Source organism: Engystomops pustulosus, chromosome 5, assembly GCF_040894005.1.
Source record: "Engystomops pustulosus chromosome 5, aEngPut4.maternal, whole genome shotgun sequence".
Classification (NCBI taxonomy): domain Eukaryota; kingdom Metazoa; phylum Chordata; class Amphibia; order Anura; family Leptodactylidae; genus Engystomops; species Engystomops pustulosus.
Window position 1 is genome coordinate 84,592,617 of NC_092415.1, and position 20,256 is coordinate 84,612,872.

Genomic DNA, 20,256 nt, shown 5'->3' on the forward strand with positions numbered 1-20,256 from the left:
AGATGTTATACGCAGCAAATAAATTACTCCCTTACGTAGACAATCAATAGTCCACTTCAATCGTGGAATGTCTGCCAAGAATGTACCCAGTTTTTATTTGGCCTTATGGATGGGCAAGGTCTGCTATTTACCTTAATCTTAAAGTACATGCACCCAGCCCTTTTATTGGGCCAAATATCAGGGACAAACATTCATGGGAATGCTGGTTCCTGAAAACTGTCCCATTTCATCACAGCGGCAATTGCTTCTCCCTCTGTAGCCTGTTTGAGTCTACATTGACATGTTATGTCATTATAATTATTATTTATTTATATAGAGCCTACAGATTATGCAGCGCTGAACATAGCTTGTCCCTGTCCCCATGGGGCTCATAGTCTAATCAACCTACCAATATGTTTTGGAGAGTGGGAGGAAACTGGAGGACCCAGAGGAAACTCAAGCAAACACTGAGAGAACTCTTTGCAGATGTTGATCTGGATGGGACTTGAACACAGGACCCCAGTGCTGCAAGGCTGTAGTGCTACCCACTCAGCCACCGTGCTGCCGATATTCCCTGCATCAGACTGTGTATAGGTGCCTTCACCCAATTCCTTTTAAGCCTGTGAAGCTACATCACAAAAGTTAAAAGTTGATTTTGGAAGAAAGGAGGACATGGATAATGAATATAAGAAGATTGCCACAAGGTGCCTGGATATATAAGTAAGTGCCCCTGGTTTATCATACTTGATTATGATGGTAAATTTCCTATCTAATCTAATAATAAATTAGGTAAGTATGTCCTATTAGCCTCTGTTATTCCTGATTGAAAGTAAGAGCAGCACACGTTAATGTAGCATAGGCAGTCCCCGGGTTACGTACAGGATAGTTTCTTAAGTTGTTAGGCGTTATGTATTATTCAATGCTGTGTACCTGTACTGGGAAGCTGGAAAAAATTGGGAAAAAAACGTGTTTGCGTCATGTTCTTGTGGGCTGTTACAACTTTCACTGTGCGCTCCAAATAACACCTCTGCGTTATTCTTCGGTTCGGTACGATCATGGTGTTACCAAAGTTATACAGGTTTTATTGCGTTTTAATACATTTTTAAAAATTAAACAAGTGTGTACGAAAAAGAAAAAAAATTATTTGCCATCTACTGACGCCAACTTTTTCATACTTCATTGTACGGTGCTGCGCGTTTTCATTGCTACAAATTTAAGGTTTGGACATTTGGGCGCTATTTTCCGCTATGTGGTTCACCGCTGGCAATAACAGTTTTTATATTTTGATAGATCTGGCATTTTGAGAAGCGGCGATACCTATTGTGTCTATGATTTTTTATTGTTTATTACTTTTTATATCAGTTATTTTTTAGACCCTCTAGGGTACATTAACTCCAGATGGTCTGATCGTTCCTACAATATACTGCAATATAACTGTATTGCAGTATATGGCTTTTTTGCACAATATACATTACAATGAGCCACTGGCTCATTCTAACAAAACTTCCGAAACCGTGCAGCCTCGGGTCTGACGAAGAGCAGAGGCTGTCATAGCAACTGGTCGCCACCCCTGATGAAGTTCGGGGAAGTGACGATCGGATCCAAGATGGCGGTGCCCACGGTGTAGGCAGCATCAGAAGGGTTAATACATCGGTGGGGGTTTGCTGCAATATAAAGCAAATTCAAACTCTGTATAAAGAGGGCTCAGCCCGTGAGCCCTCTTTATATACCCCCCACACCTCTGCACCGTACATGTACGGCGAGGAGCGTGAAGGGGTTAAAAATGTTGGGTTATCATAAGAACCAGATAACACTTAACACTAAAGTACTGTAAATTACCCACATCCAGAGGTCCGTTTGTAACTAGGGATCATCTATAAGTGTTTTTAAGTAGGGACCGCCTGTATATAGATACACCAAGCCTCCATGCTAGCCATCACCTCTGTAGCTTTGCACTGGTCTCTATTGTGGCAACTTCTAAGCAAGCAGTGCAGATACAGCAAAAGAGTTAGGGAATCAACAAAATGATCATATTATTAGTTATAGTGGGAAACTCTGTTTTATCCCTTTCAAATGAATTCAAATAGTTTTGTGTCTTCTTCATGGAGCACATTAAATGCTTCTTTGTACCATTTTACAAGCATCAGTCCACATGAAGGAACCATCACTGCATCCTTAAAAGGGTTAAGCATAAAACTTCTGTTGGATATGTACTGCCTTTTTCCGGGTGTGGCTGTAGAGATCTCCTGGTCTGCCTGTAAAACAATGTACAAGCAGGCATCCCAGAAACATAAGCTATCAAAAACAAGGAGAGGAGATCTACAACACAATAGTGTATACATTTTCTAAACTCCAGCATAATACCAAGTGTAACACTTCCAGTATCTGGAAGAAGAAAACAAAGGCTTAAACATAAAGTCATCTGGTTTTATCTCATCACATTCTGTATGTGTGAACCTTTTGCTTATCAGTGCAGAAAAGATGTGTTTAAACCAGTCTGACAGCTTTTTCAGCAACTGCACACTGGAGGGACCTTGACTAAACAGCATTCAGTATGGTATCATCACGAAGAACTGAAGGAAAGGGAGGACTGTTGACAGTTTAAAACCCAGTTGTTTTGCTTGCCCTTGCTGGACATACATTAGGCCATGGCTAGATAATACCTTAAGCCACACAATTGTTGCACGACTATTGACAATCACTTTTCTTCTAGGAAGAGTTGAGCAAGAAAAGGTTGCTGCTACTTCATCATATAGCTCAGGATGAAGGGTCCTCTCTGCCTGGGATCACATTAGTAAAGTTAAACTATAGATCTCGTCATAAAGGAGTTGGATAGGAGATGTGATCTCCGGGAGGCTGACTGCTGGATTCCCCAAGAATCACAAAAACAGGGACCCCAAGACCCTGGAAGGGGCCTATGTGAATTTTTATTTTAACTTGAATAACTCTTTGAACATAATGAGGCCAAAGTGCCAGAGTATGTAGTCATAGTGGATTAGCTGACCTGGATTCCTGTAACATATCTTCCTGCCAATTTGTCAGGCTGCAGGAGGCAATACTTCTACTACAAAACCCTACTATTGGAAACCACTGTAGAGAGAAATGTAACAAAAGTTAGACCTTTTGGCACAAACATAATTATATGCTAAAATGTGTTACACACCTTAAAAAATGTACATGCTACCGTTCTTCTATGGAAATTTCAACCTGTTCTGATTCAAAAACCCCATAAAAAGCATCCAAGCTTAAAGATTCTACTGTGATCTACAAAGTCTTTAATGAACCATGGCATTTTGAATATTAAGATGGCTCCTCCACTATTCAATCAAAAACTACACTTTAATTAAGAACAAAATTTAGCACACTCATAGTAATATATAATAATTACTCAAATTAATCAAATGAATTCCAATAAAAACCATGGCTCAAACCTACAGATTGACATAAGCTCAGGCAGCTACTGTGAAAAACAATATATATACAATCGCACACATCCACAAAATAATAGGCAAACCATAACCTTTCATTTGCAATGCATAAAGACCTAAAATATACAAGCACAGGCCTTGTGTCACCATTTGAAAAGTACTGCAGGCAGTCCTCAGGTTACATACAAGAACACGAGGAACTGTATATTTTATCATTTTAGCCCCAGTCAAATTTTTTTTGGGTCTCTGTGACCATTAGATTTTAAAAATATTTGGTTGTCATAAAAACCAGGATTAACAATAAAGCTTCATTGCAGATACCTGTGATAACTGTTATAGCTGTTTATTGTAGCCTAGGGCTAAAGTACAGTAAATTACCAAGATCCAGAGGTCCGTTTGTAACTAGGGATCATCATAGTGCCTGGTGTAGTTTTGAGCAAAAATCTACATATGCCCCCGCCCCATAGTCGCCAGAATAATTGCAATTTCTTGCAGGCGCTCACCATTTGACAAACAGTAGAGCACTACTAATGTACCATATATCAGGAATTGTAACAAATATTAATGAATTTATCTTTATGATATATTTTTAGGATTTATGCAATTTGAATCATGGAGCAGTATTGCTATATCTTCCTTACAATAGAAGTCAGGGTGCAGGTTTACTATGTCAGAAAACATAGAAGGAAAAACATGACAAACCCTGACACATCATTCTGTAACTGGTAATGTGTTTGTCACAGTCCTTGGTGGAAGCATGCATTCACTGTGCTGCACACATCAATAAGTCTATTTCATCCACAGACTTCTGGTCATGTTTTTTGTCTCTGGACTTTAACTGAAATTTGTCCATACTTGTCCTTTGCTAGTGGCCCCCATATGTCTTTACTGATGTGTCTGCATAGAGAAGCAGCTGACTATTCCTGTAAAGCCGCGTCTAGCAGTCCATGTTACATGGTCCTTATTACAGCTGCAAATCCTGTCCTGAGGGCAGTCATATGACCCCAGCTCCATGGATCCCTATGATGTTTCCAGCTTCTAGACCTTTCTTAGATTCCATTGATATATCACCAAGACAGACCCCTCAAACATAGGCCAGTGGCTTTAGAGACAATACCATCATGGACAGTCTGAACATCAATGAAGAAGAGGTCTTCTCCCATGCCCACCCCTTTGGCCCCTTACACACTAGCACCTACTTGCGGTGTGTTCTGGCGAGAACGTCTGGCCCGAACACTGACAACCGGACCTGACCTGACATGCAGAGTTTAGTTTCACTCGCCAGGGTATAAGGGGCCTTATGTGTGTGACTTTCAATAAAGCTTAAGTGATGTAAAATCTTGTAATAGAGAGCAAGAAAGTATGTCTAGTGCCAAAAGTTCTTTTATTCTAGGAGGAAAATGATAGAAAATGGGGCAAGCCGGGGAGGTTACTAGATCGCTGAACATTTATTTGTAACTATTTATTAACTATTTATTTGATACTAATGTTTCTTGACTTTCTACAGCAGTAACTTCATTGTAAACTGTATTGTATGATGATGTACATCCTTTTGGCATATAAAAAAAAAAAAAAAAAAAAGCTTTAGTGATTTTGATTTAGTTGGTTTTGCAGTTTGCACTTTTCCTGTGCTGTTTATTGTACTCTTGCACTGCTTGATTGTAATAAAGCTCATTTCAATAAAAAGTAAAAAATGTGGCTATAGTATTTACTATTCAAGGTGTAGTGGATCTGTTCACAAACTGTACCCACTCCATCCACTCCATAGAGGGAAATTGGACTGTCAAATAGATATCCCCTTAAGACCCTTAACACCCCCTTTTCCAAATGTCTGGATGCTTTTTTGCCACAAAAAAGAAAACTTTGTACAGCTCTTTATGCTGGCGAAGTATAAAAACGTTATTAAAGGGGTTTGCCCATGAAAGAAAATTCTCAAATTCTAAAAAAATAAAGATAGTTTTCAACCCCTTACTTTACAATTTTACAAGTTTTATTGCTATAGCTCCTTTAACTCAGTGATGGTCAGTGTAAAATACGAAAGTGTTTACACTAGTGTTTTACACTAACCAGACACTCCCTGATCCCTCTAGTGCTGTGAGATGCTGTGTGCTGGCAATGTGGTTAGATTATCAGGGTCCAGGTTTATATACACGTTCATTTTACTTCTAGCATCTGACACATAGAAAAAAGAGAGATGAGACAAATGAGAGATGATGAGATCCATTAAATGCATATAACACATGAAATTCTCAGCTCTGCTATAACAGCCATAACATATGCTGTCAGCTCTACTTTACCTCCCTCCCCCTCCCCTGGATAAAGACCTTATCTGCCTCTAGCTTGTAGAATTCTCCTCACGCTGCCTGCCAGCAGGAAGTCTGTGTGTGAGCTTGTCTTGGAATGCAAGGGTGGGAGCTGAAGGCATAGAGGAGCTCGCTGCAGTGTCAGTCAGGAGAAGAATATGTTCTTCCCGACCCTAGACTTCTGATTTAGGGTCGGATCCCGGGGGAACTAAAATTGTATATACCAGGACTGCTAGAGACAAATGGAAATTATATCTGTGAAATGCTGTAGTTTTGTTAATAACAGTGAATTAGAGAAAGTGTTATTTTGTTATCCTGAGTATATTTAAAGGAAACCTACCACTTGAAGTGGCAGGTTTCAGATGGAAATACCGAGCACCAGCTCAGGGTGAGCTGGTGCCGGAGCTTATTTCTGTAAGTGTTTTAAACCGCGGTATCGTGGTTTAAAACACTTTTTAAACTTTATAGCCGGAGCAGTGAGGTACACGCTCGGCGCTTACCATGCGCACGGCTCTCCTTCACCGAGCCGAGCGCGTACCTCCCTGCGCCGGCTATAAAGTTTAAAAAGTGTTTTAAACAGCGATACCGCGGTTTAAAACACTAACAAAAATAAGCTCCGGCACCAGCTCACCCTGAGCTGGTGCTCGGTATTTCCATCTGAAACCTGCCACTTCAAGTGGTAGGTTTCCTTTAAAAATCTTATCTTCATGGAAATACCCCTTTAAAGGAAACCTACCATCAAAATCAAGCATCACTAACACTTACTCATAAATCAAGGCACTGTGACTGTGGTAATCTTCTTATATTTGTTATCGATGGCCTCCTTCCTTCCTAAAAAAAAACTTTTATAATTATGAAAATGTGTCTGAGAGGCCACCCTAGTCCCTCCGTGATCTGGCTTTACAGACTATTATACTTTCTCAGCGGAAGGGTGGGACATTGTAAAAGTCAGTAAAGCCAGATCACAAAGGGGCATTCTCAGATCATTAGCATAAAAGTTCATTTAAGGAAGGAGGAAGTTGACTTCTGCCTACAAATGACAGAGGTTGGCGCCAGAACACAGCTGAGCCTGCATCATGGCAGAAATTTATGAATGAAGAGCTGGGGGCGGTCCGAACGCTGATGGGAGGCTATTTGTTTGATTTTACACATGTACACATGTATTTTGTACACGATCTGCAATAATTTTTCACTGTACCAATATCCTATCAGGTCTTATAAATCACCTATTCACGTATACATATTTTATATTTTTGAAATGATGTTTATATGTACTGTTGCACACGGTCCTTGCATTGACCAATGAGATGTATCACTGGCCTTTATATGTTTGCATACTGACCTATGTATTATGCTTGACAAAGGCTCCCTGTGAGCTGAAACGTTGCACATGGAATAAAGACACCCCCTCACTTTTGGACACTATCTCGGAGTGCTGCTGTTTTTTTTTAAATATACACTCACCGGCCACTTTATTAGGTACACCATGCTAGTAACGGGTTGGACCCCCTTTTGCCTTCAGAACTGCCTCAATTCTTCGTGGCATAGATTCAACAAGGTGCTGGAAGCATTCCTCAGAGATTTTGGTCCATATTGACATGATGGCATCACACAGTTGCCGCAGATTTGTCGGCTGCACATCCATGATGCGAATCTCCCGTTCCACCACATCCCAAAGATGCTCTATTGGATTGAGATCTGGTGACTGTGGAGGCCATTTGAGTACAGTGAACTCATTGTCATGTTCAAGAAACCAGTCTGAGATGATTCCAGCTTTATGACATGGCGCATTATCCTGCTGAAAGTAGCCATCAGATGTTGGGTACATTGTGGTCATAAAGGGATGGACATGGTCGGCAACAATACTCAGGTAGGCTGTGGCGTTGCAGCGATGCTCAATTGGTACCAAGGGGCCCAAAGAGTGCCAAGAAAATATTCCCCACACCATGACACCACCACCACCAGCCTGAACCGTTGATACAAGGCAGGATGGATCCATGCTTTCATGTTGACATCAAATTCTGACCCTACCATCTGAATGTCGCAGCAAAAATCGAGACTCATCAGACCAGGCAACATTTCTCCAATCTTCTACTGTCCAATTTCGATGAGCTTGTGCAAATTGTAGCCTCAGTTTCCTGTTCTTAGCTGAAAGGAGTGGCACCCGGTGTGGTCTTCTGCTGCTATAGCCCATCTGCCTCAAAGTTCGACGTACTGTGCGTTCAGAGATGCTCTTCTGCCTACCTTGGTTGTAATGGGTGGTGATTTGAGTCACTGTTGCCTTTCTATCAGCTCGAACCAGTCTGCCCATTCTCCTCTGACCTCTGGCTTCAACAAGGCATTTCCGCCCAGAGAACTGTGGCTCACTGGATGTTTTTTCTTTTTTGGACCATTCTCTGTAAACCCTAGAGATGGTTGTGCGTGAAAATCCCAGTAGATCAGCAGTTTCTGAAATACTTAGACCAGCCCTTCTGGCACCAACAACCATGCCACGTTCAAAGGCACTCAAATCACCTTTCTTCCCCATACTGATGCTCGGTTTGAACTGCAGGAGATTGTCTACATGCCTAATTGCACTGAGTTGCCGCCATGTGATTAGAAATTAAGTGTTAACAAGCAGTTGGACAGGTGTACCTAATAAAGTGGCCGGTGAGTGTATATATATGGCAGATCAATAACATTACACGTGAAAACCCAGATGGAAATACCCTTTTAACTCTAAACTCTGGTGAGGGACTGGCTCCTAGAATAGTTTTGTCTGCAAAGCCAAAAACTTATAACACTGTATACAGTAAATGGGTACTCTTTTTAACACAATCAGAAATTCTTATTATACTTATGCACACATAAATGCTGCATGTACAACATATGGCCCTTGTAAATCTATTATGAGTATTATACCAGCAATTGTCTTGGTGAATTATTGATCACTTTTACATTACGGCTGCATGTTAAACTAACTCTAGGGATGGACACATTAGACATTCTAAAACTTATATGCCTTATAATAATGCAAAACTAAAGATGAAAATCATAAACTTATCATTTTGTGGTTGATTCAAGTAATGATTTATATCTTTGATTAAGATGTTAAGGGTAAAGGATTGTTTTCACTCAATATTATTATAGGGATTTTAACCAGGCTTGCTGAAAAAAATAGTATTTAGTGCTTCTTTTTCAAGGGATTGTCCACAGGCTACCCTCACAGTTCATGATAACAAAAGTTGCAATAACATTAAGGATAGCCATACACATTAGATAAATCTCCAAATCCACCAGTTACAGGCAGAAATGCACATGAATGATATTTGCAATATTCAGAAGAAAACAAAGTACAGGGTAGTTACCAAGTTTGTGTTGGTGCCCAGAAGTTGCCCTACTGATTTTTTAAGTGAACATTTAATATATATATATATATATATATATGTTGATGTATCTCCTTTTAACAGTATTGCTTCAATATAGATCTTACCACTATAGGCACTGAAGCAACCAGGCCAGTGGGGCTACTAATGATGGACACATATGTATGCATGACATATTTATGCTATTCGTGTTCCATTTACTGTTGAATGCTGGGAAAAAATTGAAACAGGAAAGTTCAGATGAGAAAAAGGATAAAATAGAGGTGCGCTTTTTTTGCATATGTGATTATAGAATGAAACCCCAATTTATCCTTTTAAATACTCTGGGGGGGAATTTATTATGAGAAAACAACGATCCGTATCTCCTCCAGCCTCAAAGTGTGCGCAGGAAGGCACAGACCCATTCCACTGCATTGGCCATGCTTGCAAAACAAAAAATCCAGATGATCCAGGTGAACTGCAGGCACATACAATTTATTCGGTACAGGTTACATTAATCTGCCGTGACATTCCAAACATGGCCAACACATTTCAAATGGTGTCACCGTTCTTAATCATGGCTGATTAACTAGTTGCGACTATATACTGTACGACTATATACTCCATACAACATTAAGGGGAGCATGGAGAGAGCTCTCTCCATACGCGGCAGGAGTCATCTGTATTACACAGCTGACACCTGCCAGTAACTGCTGCGGTCGGTTCTGGCCAATGCTTCTGATAGGCGCTTCCATATTGGATTGCCGATCGTCACCCTTTGTGACGTCATTGATAAGCATCGATTGATTGCCATGACAGCTGTGAGCCTGCATTAGGCTTCCATAGCTGTTATTCATTGATCTGTAGTACATTCTACCGGAGACAGGCTCTAATACAGAAACAGTGTATTCACAATATACTGCAATACAATTGTGAGTGATCGGTGGTAGGGTTAAAGGAAATTAGAGTTAAATCCCTTTAACATATATAAAAATAAATAAGTACAATCCTAAAGATGTTAGGTATCACCAAACCCCAAATATTCAATCTATCATAATATAAAAAAGACGGTGAACCCCTTAGTGAAAAATGGCAGCCTAATTCCTAAATTGCCATTTTGCAAGACATGAAAATTTAAATAAAAAGTGATCAAAGGACCGTACAGTGCCCAAAATGGCATCAATGATAACGTCATCTTGTCCCACAAAAAATGATACCCTACACCATAGTATGAAAAAGTTATTGCTGTCAGGATATAGCAAAACTCTTTTTTTCACAAAACATTTACATTTTTGTTAGTATTAAAACATAATAAAACCTATACAAATGAGGTATCATAGTGATCATATTGATCCAACAAATAAACGGATATGGTGCAAATGTGTTTTTTTGGCAATTCTACCACATTTGGAATTTTTTTCTAGCTTCCCTGTACAATGAACACAATAAAAAAGGATGCCACTAGAATTTGTCCCATAAATAACAAGCGCTCCTATGTCTCTATAAATGGAAAATAAAATAGGCTTGTGGAAAGTAAAAAACGGAAATGCAAAACTGGAAAATTGCCCAGTAATCAAATGTTTAAGAACGGCCACACCATTTGAAACACGTTGGCCATTTTTGGAGTGTGTGCTGAATCTTCCTCTGCTGCCATGAGATTAAAGCAAGCAGAGGGAGAAGGAGTGGGGGAGGGGAGACAGTGTAACAGCCTGTGAAACTGCAGCAAGGTGGGGCTCTGTTAATGCCCCCCGCCCAAAGCACTTGTGGCTTATTAGCATAAATGTAAAAGTTGATTTTAGAAGGAAAGAGGTTGTGGATAACAAATATGAGTAGGTATCCCTCATTTATCATGTTTGATTTTGATGGTATATTTCCTTTAAGTTATGGGTGTCAAACAGGGCAAATCTGCCATGCAGCCTTATGTTATCTGGCCCATCTCCCTGCCCCTATGCTGTACTAGTCAGGAGTGCAGCATAGGGCCTAAGGTACTGAAATAAAAAATGTTCCCCTCTTCCCTAAAGATGCAGCAGTCCTTTTGTTAACTCCTCTGTGCAGAGGCTGTATGCAGACCTAAAGCCAGCAGACATGATGATGTGATCAGATTGCGTCTGCTGGCTTCAGAGCCATGTCCAGCCACCGGTGCCAGAGTGCGAGGGAGTTATCTTGTTTTCTAAAGAACAACATGGCAACATGGAGAAATTATCTTCACACAGGGACATTTTTATAATATAATCCAAATAAAAAAATCTTTATTTATGGCAAATTAATTAAATTAAATGTGAATGCCCAGAAGGGAATACCCCTTTAAGAGCTTTAGTAGATACATTTTTACAGTAATAAAATAACATTCAGTCCTTTTAGGGTAACTATGAGGCTGGTGTGACCCCCGGTGAAAATGAGTTTGCCCAATTATTGTGTACTGATAGCTCCCTACTACAGGCAGTCCCCGGGTTACATACAAGATAGGGTCTGGAGGTTTGTTCTTAAGTTGAATTTGTATGTAAGTCGAAACTGTATATTTTATAATTGAAGTCCTAGACAATTTTTTTTCTTTTGCCCCAGTGACAATTGGAGTTTCAAAATTTTTGCTGTAATTGGACCAAGGATGATCAATAAAGCTTCATTACAGACACCTTACAGCTGATTATTGCAGTCTGGGACTATAGTAAAGCATTCAGAAAGCTTCACCAGAGGTCACAGTGGGCAGAGGGGTCCGTCTGTAACTATGGGTTGTCTGTAAGTCGGGTGTCCTTAAGTAGGGGACCGCCTGTATTGAGTATAGAAAATTAGCATCCATGATGTCCATTGCATGTTCCTTTTACTTCACAGTGTTCTGTTTTTTCTTTGCAGCAGTAGTTTTGATGGTATCTGGTGTTTGAATTGTAGTACTAAATATTAGAAAACCCCAGAAATGTTAGGGATGAAGACCATCAGTGTGCAATAAGAAATGGGCAGACATTTTCTCAGCTGTCCGGTTGTATCAGAGAGTAGAGTGAAGAATGATCGGCTGCACTCACAGCTGCATGTCCACACTTGAGCATCATTTTCTTAAACCAAGTTTTGATTAGTTTCTTGAGTAATATTTGTTCTACATATGTCTGCTACAAATCCCCTGCATAAGATAAAATGACAGAATTTAGTGTTTCTGCAGCTGTCACTAGAGGGACCTTAGAAGCCTACTTCATTCCATATGTAAATAATAATTGTGGCAGCCTTTATATATAATTGTGCACTATATAATTTAGAGGGAACATGTGCTTACAAAGTTAGACATTACAGAGTTTATAAATATTTGGCTGCGTTTACATCTCTATTTGGAGCCTCTCACAAATTCTAGCAAAAATCACAGACAAAATAGGGCAATATGCTGCAATATTTTGTCTAGTAAACTGCAGGGTTCATTGATGAAAAACTAATGCATCACATTATAGTCAGTGGTTCCCGTTCTGCGCCATTTGTGCCTATGACGGATCTGATGTTTCTGTTATTTTTGTTGTTCTGCTCCTATGGCGACACGATGAACATGAGGAAAAAGCTGAAGATAGCTGCAGCTGAACTATCATCTGGCCATCAGCTGTCCAATGTGTACGAGCATCTGCAGTGTAAGGTTTAGAGAGTCTATTGATGTCGTCATCATCATGTCTTTGGAGCTTCAGTGTCAGTAAGTTTCCAAAAGGCAGGTTATCTGCTCCTCACTGAACCTCCTGGAGCCTCACTGATACAGCGGATATAGACCAATATATGAAGGGTGATTCAGTAGGTTTCATGATACAAAAATGGATGGGACTAGAAGGCACAAGATTGAAAGGTCATATATAACCCAGCTTTCACATTGATGCCACAATAGACATTTTCACAATGTAATAATAATAATACTAGGTCCTAAGGGAATACCTAGCTACCATCTTGGACAAAGTAACGTCATCAGTGGCCGTTCATCCGTTGCTCTGACAGCCGGTAGTCTATGCGAAACTCCTCAGCATGTCATTCAGCACAATCTATAACATGTGCACATGGCGCTGTTATAGATCATTGAGAAAATCTGCATATACTGCAATACAGTATTAGTTGTTTCCAATGTTTCTGATGTTTGGCAAATTTGTCTGGAATTTTATTTTAGAATAATTAGAAGTCATAAAGGTTGTCATCATGCTTGACTTTCTTACAGCCACCATTTGAAATATGATAGTGGCTGATTGATTGATTGTTTATTACCTTAATGAGTTGTTTAGACACATGATGGTCTAGAACCGCATTTCAATGGAATGGGGAGGAGTCTTTCCCAATAGCATCACTGGTAAACAATGCAAAACATGTGGCGCTCATTCCCGATTCCAAATCTGCTATCAGGAGAAACTTCTTCTTACTGCACATGAATTGTGTTTTTAAACGCAATTCAAATACAGCATGTGAACATGGCATCAAGCTGTGATTTTAACAACACATTTGGGTAGAAATAGTCAGCACTAATATAACTATTTAAACTCTGTATATGTGTAAAAAGAGACTTTAAGAAAGCAGAATTACAGCAGGAGACAGGGAAATAAATAAAAGCATACTATAGGAGTAATCCAATTTCAACACAAAAATTCATTACAATCAAAGCCTCATTTTATCAACCTCCAGCTAAAAAGTTACAGACGTTTTATAAAAATCATGCAAATATAGGACTTCCTGAAACATGATGTAAATGAAAATATGAGAAGTAATAAATCCTTGAATCTAGTGTTTGCTTACAACCTTTGACATGCAGGCTCAAGGCCAATGAGGAGTTGTTTTCCATGACTACTGTAAAAAAAAGATACAATGTGATGGTGGGACACCTACACCTACAGTTATTTTTGGAAACCTGCATACTGTATTCCTCTGCTTTACGTAGCATACACATACTTGCTGCTGACCAGTGGACATCGAGGTAATAGTGGTCTTCTCAAAGAGGTTTCGCTATATAGACTGTGTAAAGCATAGTTCTGAATCCAGTTACACTATAATATTGTAGATTTGGATTTTGGTTTTGACTGTTGGATGAAGTTGGTGCTTTAGTAAAGTCTGGTTTGGATATCAGTCATGTAACACTAGTCCATAGAGACACTGTAAAACAGAAGGCAACAGCTGAAAGCCTAGCTGGACAGTGCATAATACAGTAATGAATGTCTAGCTATACCATGCCAGGCTGTGAAACAACAGCGTATAATCTCTTCTGGAGAGGACCCCTATTTTTTAAGGCGACTTGTCCTTGGGATAGCCGATCATTATCAGACTAGTGGGGGTGGGATCCCCGCAATAACCAACATTGAGTACTCTGCTATGTACATTTAGAAGCAGTTATTTGCTCATTCCATAAAATGTTATTTTTTGGTGAGCAGCAGTACCCTGGCACTTTCAATACACAGTTGATGGATACATCAGCTTCTGGCATTGTAGGTTTCTCAAAATAGCTCATTACAGAATGATTAAAAATTTTGTGAAGTGGTAATAACTGTTTGTATATAACAGAAAGGGCACGGATTGCGTGAGAAGATGCCTGGAAGAATTGAGGTGAGAAGGAATGGTCCAGGCTCGTCTGCAGTTTGATAGATCTGTGAACGTGTTGCAGTTCGGCATACTGAAAGGGAGCATACCAGAACCTTCTCTATGAGCACACGGGCAGTCACCCCTGCTCAGAGTTGGCCAGACAGAACTCAGGCCTCCTCCTGCTGTCCCCAGCAGCACAAGAAGTGCCATGTTCAGTGCTATTTAAAGCCAGTGCTGCCTGAGATTGTAGGAGGAGCAGGGAGGGTTGGATTATCATTGGAGCTATTTGGTATATGTTCAGTGGTATTACGTAGTCATTAAGTAGTGGTAATGACAATAAGTACAGTAATGTTTTTATTTTAAATTACTATGACAGTCACGTGCAGCCTTCAATCTAATTAGTAGGTCCTTTTTGATGTTAAGTTGACAAAGGGACCATATTAAAGATGCAATAATAAATTAATTTGATTATAACCCTCTTTTATACCACTTCCCCTTTTTGTTACTAAAACTCAGGGATTTAAAAAAAAAATTACTAATTTCTATGGTCAAAAAATCTTTTGAATGTTTAGTATATTTGACTTGCCCTAAAATAATAGTTACCAGTATACCAGTTACCAGCAATAATTGACACAAGCGCATTTTTTAAGTTTAGTAGAAAGTCTTAATCTTTGCTAATCATTATCTGAATTATGAGTTGTGTTCTAGATGCTATATAAAACAATAAGGAAGCAATAAATGTTATGTGAAAGAGAAAGCTAATAGCATTATCATAGCAATATCATGCATCAATATCTGCCACAAAGAGCGATGACAGTGCTAGCCTCCATCTGTATGTTTTATTTTTATATACAACACACATGCCCACAGATGTTTTTTATCCATCTTTCAAAAATGGTGCATGGTGCCTAAGACAGGGGGGGGGGGGTCTGACAGGGCAAAGAAAAAAAAGTGGCGGTATTAGCAGGTCAGACACACTTGTCTGCAGCATCAGAGGACAGTGCCCGGTTGGGGAATGAATGATGGCTTTGTTTACGTCCCCCTGAATGGCTGAGATGTAGACTTGGGCAGAAAAGCGGCAGAGACTACAGCAACAAAGTCCACCAATTCTGATCTGGTCTAATGATCAGAACTAGCAGAGTTTTCCCCCATATTCACTAAGAGGCCACAGCCTCTTAGTGTACATGGGCAGTGGACCGCCAGCAGAGGGGGTCTTTATGACTGGCGTTATAAACGCCAGTCTTAATGAATCTCCACCATTATTTTTTATTCTGCAAAATTTGTTAAACGTAAGAAACAATGTAGAAATATAGTAATCGTACTGACCCACAGAATAAAGATAACGGGGTACATTTACTAAAAACAGTGCAAGCTGCACTGTGTGCAATTTGCCTGTGTAGGGTGTAGAGGGTGCCAGATTCATGAATTGTGGCGCACATTCTTCACGAGTCTGGCGTTCTCTGCACTGCTCCAAACTTTTTTTGGTGCACCTTTAACACATTTCTGTCGGACTTTGCATGATAAATGTGGCGCATGGTCTGGCTGAGCACCGGAACACCATTTCGGTGACAAAATTTGTGTCACGTGAAGAATAGATCAGCCACGCCACAACAGGTGCAAGTAGTTCACATTAAAAATTGTCCAAAGTCCGACAGAAAACTGGTGCAAGATCCATAGTAAATGTGCCTCAACAAGCTTATTGGGCTATACGGTGAACACCCAAAAAAAAAAAAAAATCAATTACAGAATTGATGTTTTTCCTACCGCCTCCCCCCACCACCACCGCCACCACAAAAAGTTAATAAATTTTCATCATTAGAGCATGGCGACCCCAAAATAGTTTCATTGGAAAATGCATCTCGTCTTACAAAAAAGAAGCTCTCACAAAAATAAATATTTTATAGATTACGGTACTAAATACCCATTACAATTTTTTTAAGATGGGTTTTCGCCTTTTATCTTTTTGCATAAATTTTAGGGCTAAAATTAATTGGTTCTTTTTCTTGGATGTTGGTTCCAAGGTGCTGTGCGCGCTGCATAAGGATCCTTAATGGACATTTGATGGTATTTAAAAGATTTTGGTATTTTTATTTACACCATTAAATTAATGTATAATGTATTATTGACAAAATAGTTGTGATGAAGCTCTCCAAGGGTTAACAAGCTTTGTAAAAGCTGTTATTAATAGTTTGAGGGGTGCAGATTAGAAAATAGAGTGACATATAGAGGGTTACTAATCTTACATATTTAGAAGCTCATTTAAAACAAAAATGATCCCCAAAAAGTCACTTCCGAAATCTCCTTGAAAATATGGGAAACCAATGTTCAATATAAAGACATTTTAAAAATTATGAAAACTTAAAGCAGACATATGGATAATGTTAGTTAGTAACTAAATTAGGCGGTTAAACTTGAATAGGAGATAATCTCAAAATACTTTGGCAAGTTAAAAAGTTATAACCATATAAAGTGACACCTGTCATATTAGAAAAAAATGGGGTTGAGCCTTAACGTACAAACTGGCTACTACCTATATACTACCTCTATTTTTTTTCCGTTTTGAGCTGCATTTAACTGGGCTTTTTGGCGCACGCGAATGGATTTTGGCACATCAGCGCTGGCTTTCACTCAACACAAATCGGGTTCGGGCCATCAGACGATCCGACGGATTCGGACAACGCGCGGGATTTAACATCTCAAATTGTGTCGCAAGCCATGCACTCACATGTACACCAGGAAGAAGAAGGTGAACTACGGCAGGGAAGCGACACATGCAGGATCTCGGGCGCACAATCTTGGTGAATCGTGCCGGACTTCATTTTCGTGAGACAGTACGGATCGGGGATCTCGATAGGACCGGGCAAGTAAATGTGCCCAATTATCTCCTTCCAGTGATCTGGAAAAAAACAGATTTTCAATATTATCAGTGCTACCACTATACAGGGCTGACATAATACCCTCACAATGTCACCATTGTTGTCACCACTTATTACACCCACACAATGGCCACTTCCTTTGCCATACCCCCACACTATGAACACTACCAGTATTCCAAATCTGCTATCAGGAGAAACTTCTTCTTACTGCACATGAATTGTGTTTTTAAACGCAATTCAAATACAGCATGTGAACATGGCATCAAGCTGTGATTTTAACAACACATTTGGGTAGAAATAGTCAGCACTAATATAACTATTTAAACTCTGTATATGTGTAAAAAGAGACTTTAAGAAAGCAGAATTACAGCAGGAGACAGGGAAATAAATAAAAGCATACTATAGGAGTAATCCAATTTCAACACAAAAATTCATTACAATCAAAGCCTCATTTTATCAACCTCCAGCTAAAAAGTTACAGACGTTTTATAAAAATCATGCAAATATAGGACTTCCTGAAACATGATGTAAATGAAAATATGAGAAGTAATAAATCCTTGAATCTAGTGTTTGCTTACAACCTTTGACATGCAGGCTCAAGGCCAATGAGGAGTTGTTTTCCATGACTACTGTAAAAAAAAGATACAATGTGATGGTGGGACACCTACACCTACAGTTATTTTTGGAAACCTGCATACTGTATTCCTCTGCTTTACGTAGCATACACATACTTGCTGCTGACCAGTGGACATCGAGGTAATAGTGGTCTTCTCAAAGAGGTTTCGCTATATAGACTGTGTAAAGCATAGTTCTGAATCCAGTTACACTATAATATTGTAGATTTGGATTTTGGTTTTGACTGTTGGATGAAGTTGGTGCTTTAGTAAAGTCTGGTTTGGATATCAGTCATGTAACACTAGTCCATAGAGACACTGTAAAACAGAAGGCAACAGCTGAAAGCCTAGCTGGACAGTGCATAATACAGTAATGAATGTCTAGCTATACCATGCCAGGCTGTGAAACAACAGCGTATAATCTCTTCTGGAGAGGACCCCTATTTTTTAAGGCGACTTGTCCTTGGGATAGCCGATCATTATCAGACTAGTGGGGGTGGGATCCCCGCAATAACCAACATTGAGTACTCTGCTATGTACATTTAGAAGCAGTTATTTGCTCATTCCATAAAATGTTATTTTTTGGTGAGCAGCAGTACCCTGGCACTTTCAATACACAGTTGATGGATACATCAGCTTCTGGCATTGTAGGTTTCTCAAAATAGCTCATTACAGAATGATTAAAAATTTTGTGAAGTGGTAATAACTGTTTGTATATAACAGAAAGGGCACGGATTGCGTGAGAAGATGCCTGGAAGAATTGAGGTGAGAAGGAATGGTCCAGGCTCGTCTGCAGTTTGATAGATCTGTGAACGTGTTGCAGTTCGGCATACTGAAAGGGAGCATACCAGAACCTTCTCTATGAGCACACGGGCAGTCACCCCTGCTCAGAGTTGGCCAGACAGAACTCAGGCCTCCTCCTGCTGTCCCCAGCAGCACAAGAAGTGCCATGTTCAGTGCTATTTAAAGCCAGTGCTGCCTGAGATTGTAGGAGGAGCAGGGAGGGTTGGATTATCATTGGAGCTATTTGGTATATGTTCAGTGGTATTACGTAGTCATTAAGTAGTGGTAATGACAATAAGTACAGTAATGTTTTTATTTTAAATTACTATGACAGTCACGTGCAGCCTTCAATCTAATTAGTAGGTCCTTTTTGATGTTAAGTTGACAAAGGGACCATATTAAAGATGCAATAATAAATTAATTTGATTATAACCCTCTTTTATACCACTTCCCCTTTTTGTTACTAAAACTCAGGGATTTAAAAAAAAATTACTAATTTCTATGGTCAAAAAATCTTTTGAATGTTTAGTATATTTGACTTGCCCTAAAATAATAGTTACCAGTATACCAGTTACCAGCAATAATTGACACAAGCGCATTTTTTAAGTTTAGTAGAAAGTCTTAATCTTTGCTAATCATTATCTGAATTATGAGTTGTGTTCTAGATGCTATATAAAACAATAAGGAAGCAATAAATGTTATGTGAAAGAGAAAGCTAATAGCATTATCATAGCAATATCATGCATCAATATCTGCCACAAAGAGCGATGACAGTGCTAGCCTCCATCTGTATGTTTTATTTTTATATACAACACACATGCCCACAGATGTTTTTTATCCATCTTTCAAAAATGGTGCATGGTGCCTAAGACAGGGGGGGGGGGGTCTGACAGGGCAAAGAAAAAAAAGTGGCGGTATTAGCAGGTCAGACACACTTGTCTGCAGCATCAGAGGACAGTGCCCGGTTGGGGAATGAATGATGGCTTTGTTTACGTCCCCCTGAATGGCTGAGATGTAGACTTGGGCAGAAAAGCGGCAGAGACTACAGCAACAAAGTCCACCAATTCTGATCTGGTCTAATGATCAGAACTAGCAGAGTTTTCCCCCATATTCACTAAGAGGCCACAGCCTCTTAGTGTACATGGGCAGTGGACCGCCAGCAGAGGGGGTCTTTATGACTGGCGTTATAAACGCCAGTCTTAATGAATCTCCACCATTATTTTTTATTCTGCAAAATTTGTTAAACGTAAGAAACAATGTAGAAATATAGTAATCGTACTGACCCACAGAATAAAGATAACGGGGTACATTTACTAAAAACAGTGCAAGCTGCACTGTGTGCAATTTGCCTGTGTAGGGTGTAGAGGGTGCCAGATTCATGAATTGTGGCGCACATTCTTCACGAGTCTGGCGTT

The 20,256-nt window shown here is 39.6% G+C and overlaps 1 long non-coding RNA gene across 1 annotated transcript in view; it reads right to left on the reverse strand.

Annotated features, from left to right (window-relative positions):
* Positions 1-11,317: 11,317 nt before the first annotated feature.
* LOC140133008 (uncharacterized) overlaps positions 11,318-20,256 on the reverse strand; it is a 40,005-nt gene continuing 31,066 nt past the window's right edge. Inside the window, exons 5-6 of the long non-coding RNA XR_011855771.1 lie at positions 17,294-17,464; positions 11,318-12,166 (exon numbers count right to left, since the gene is read on the reverse strand). This is a non-coding gene — a long non-coding RNA (uncharacterized lncRNA). The remainder of the gene's footprint in view (positions 12,167-17,293; positions 17,465-20,256) is intronic.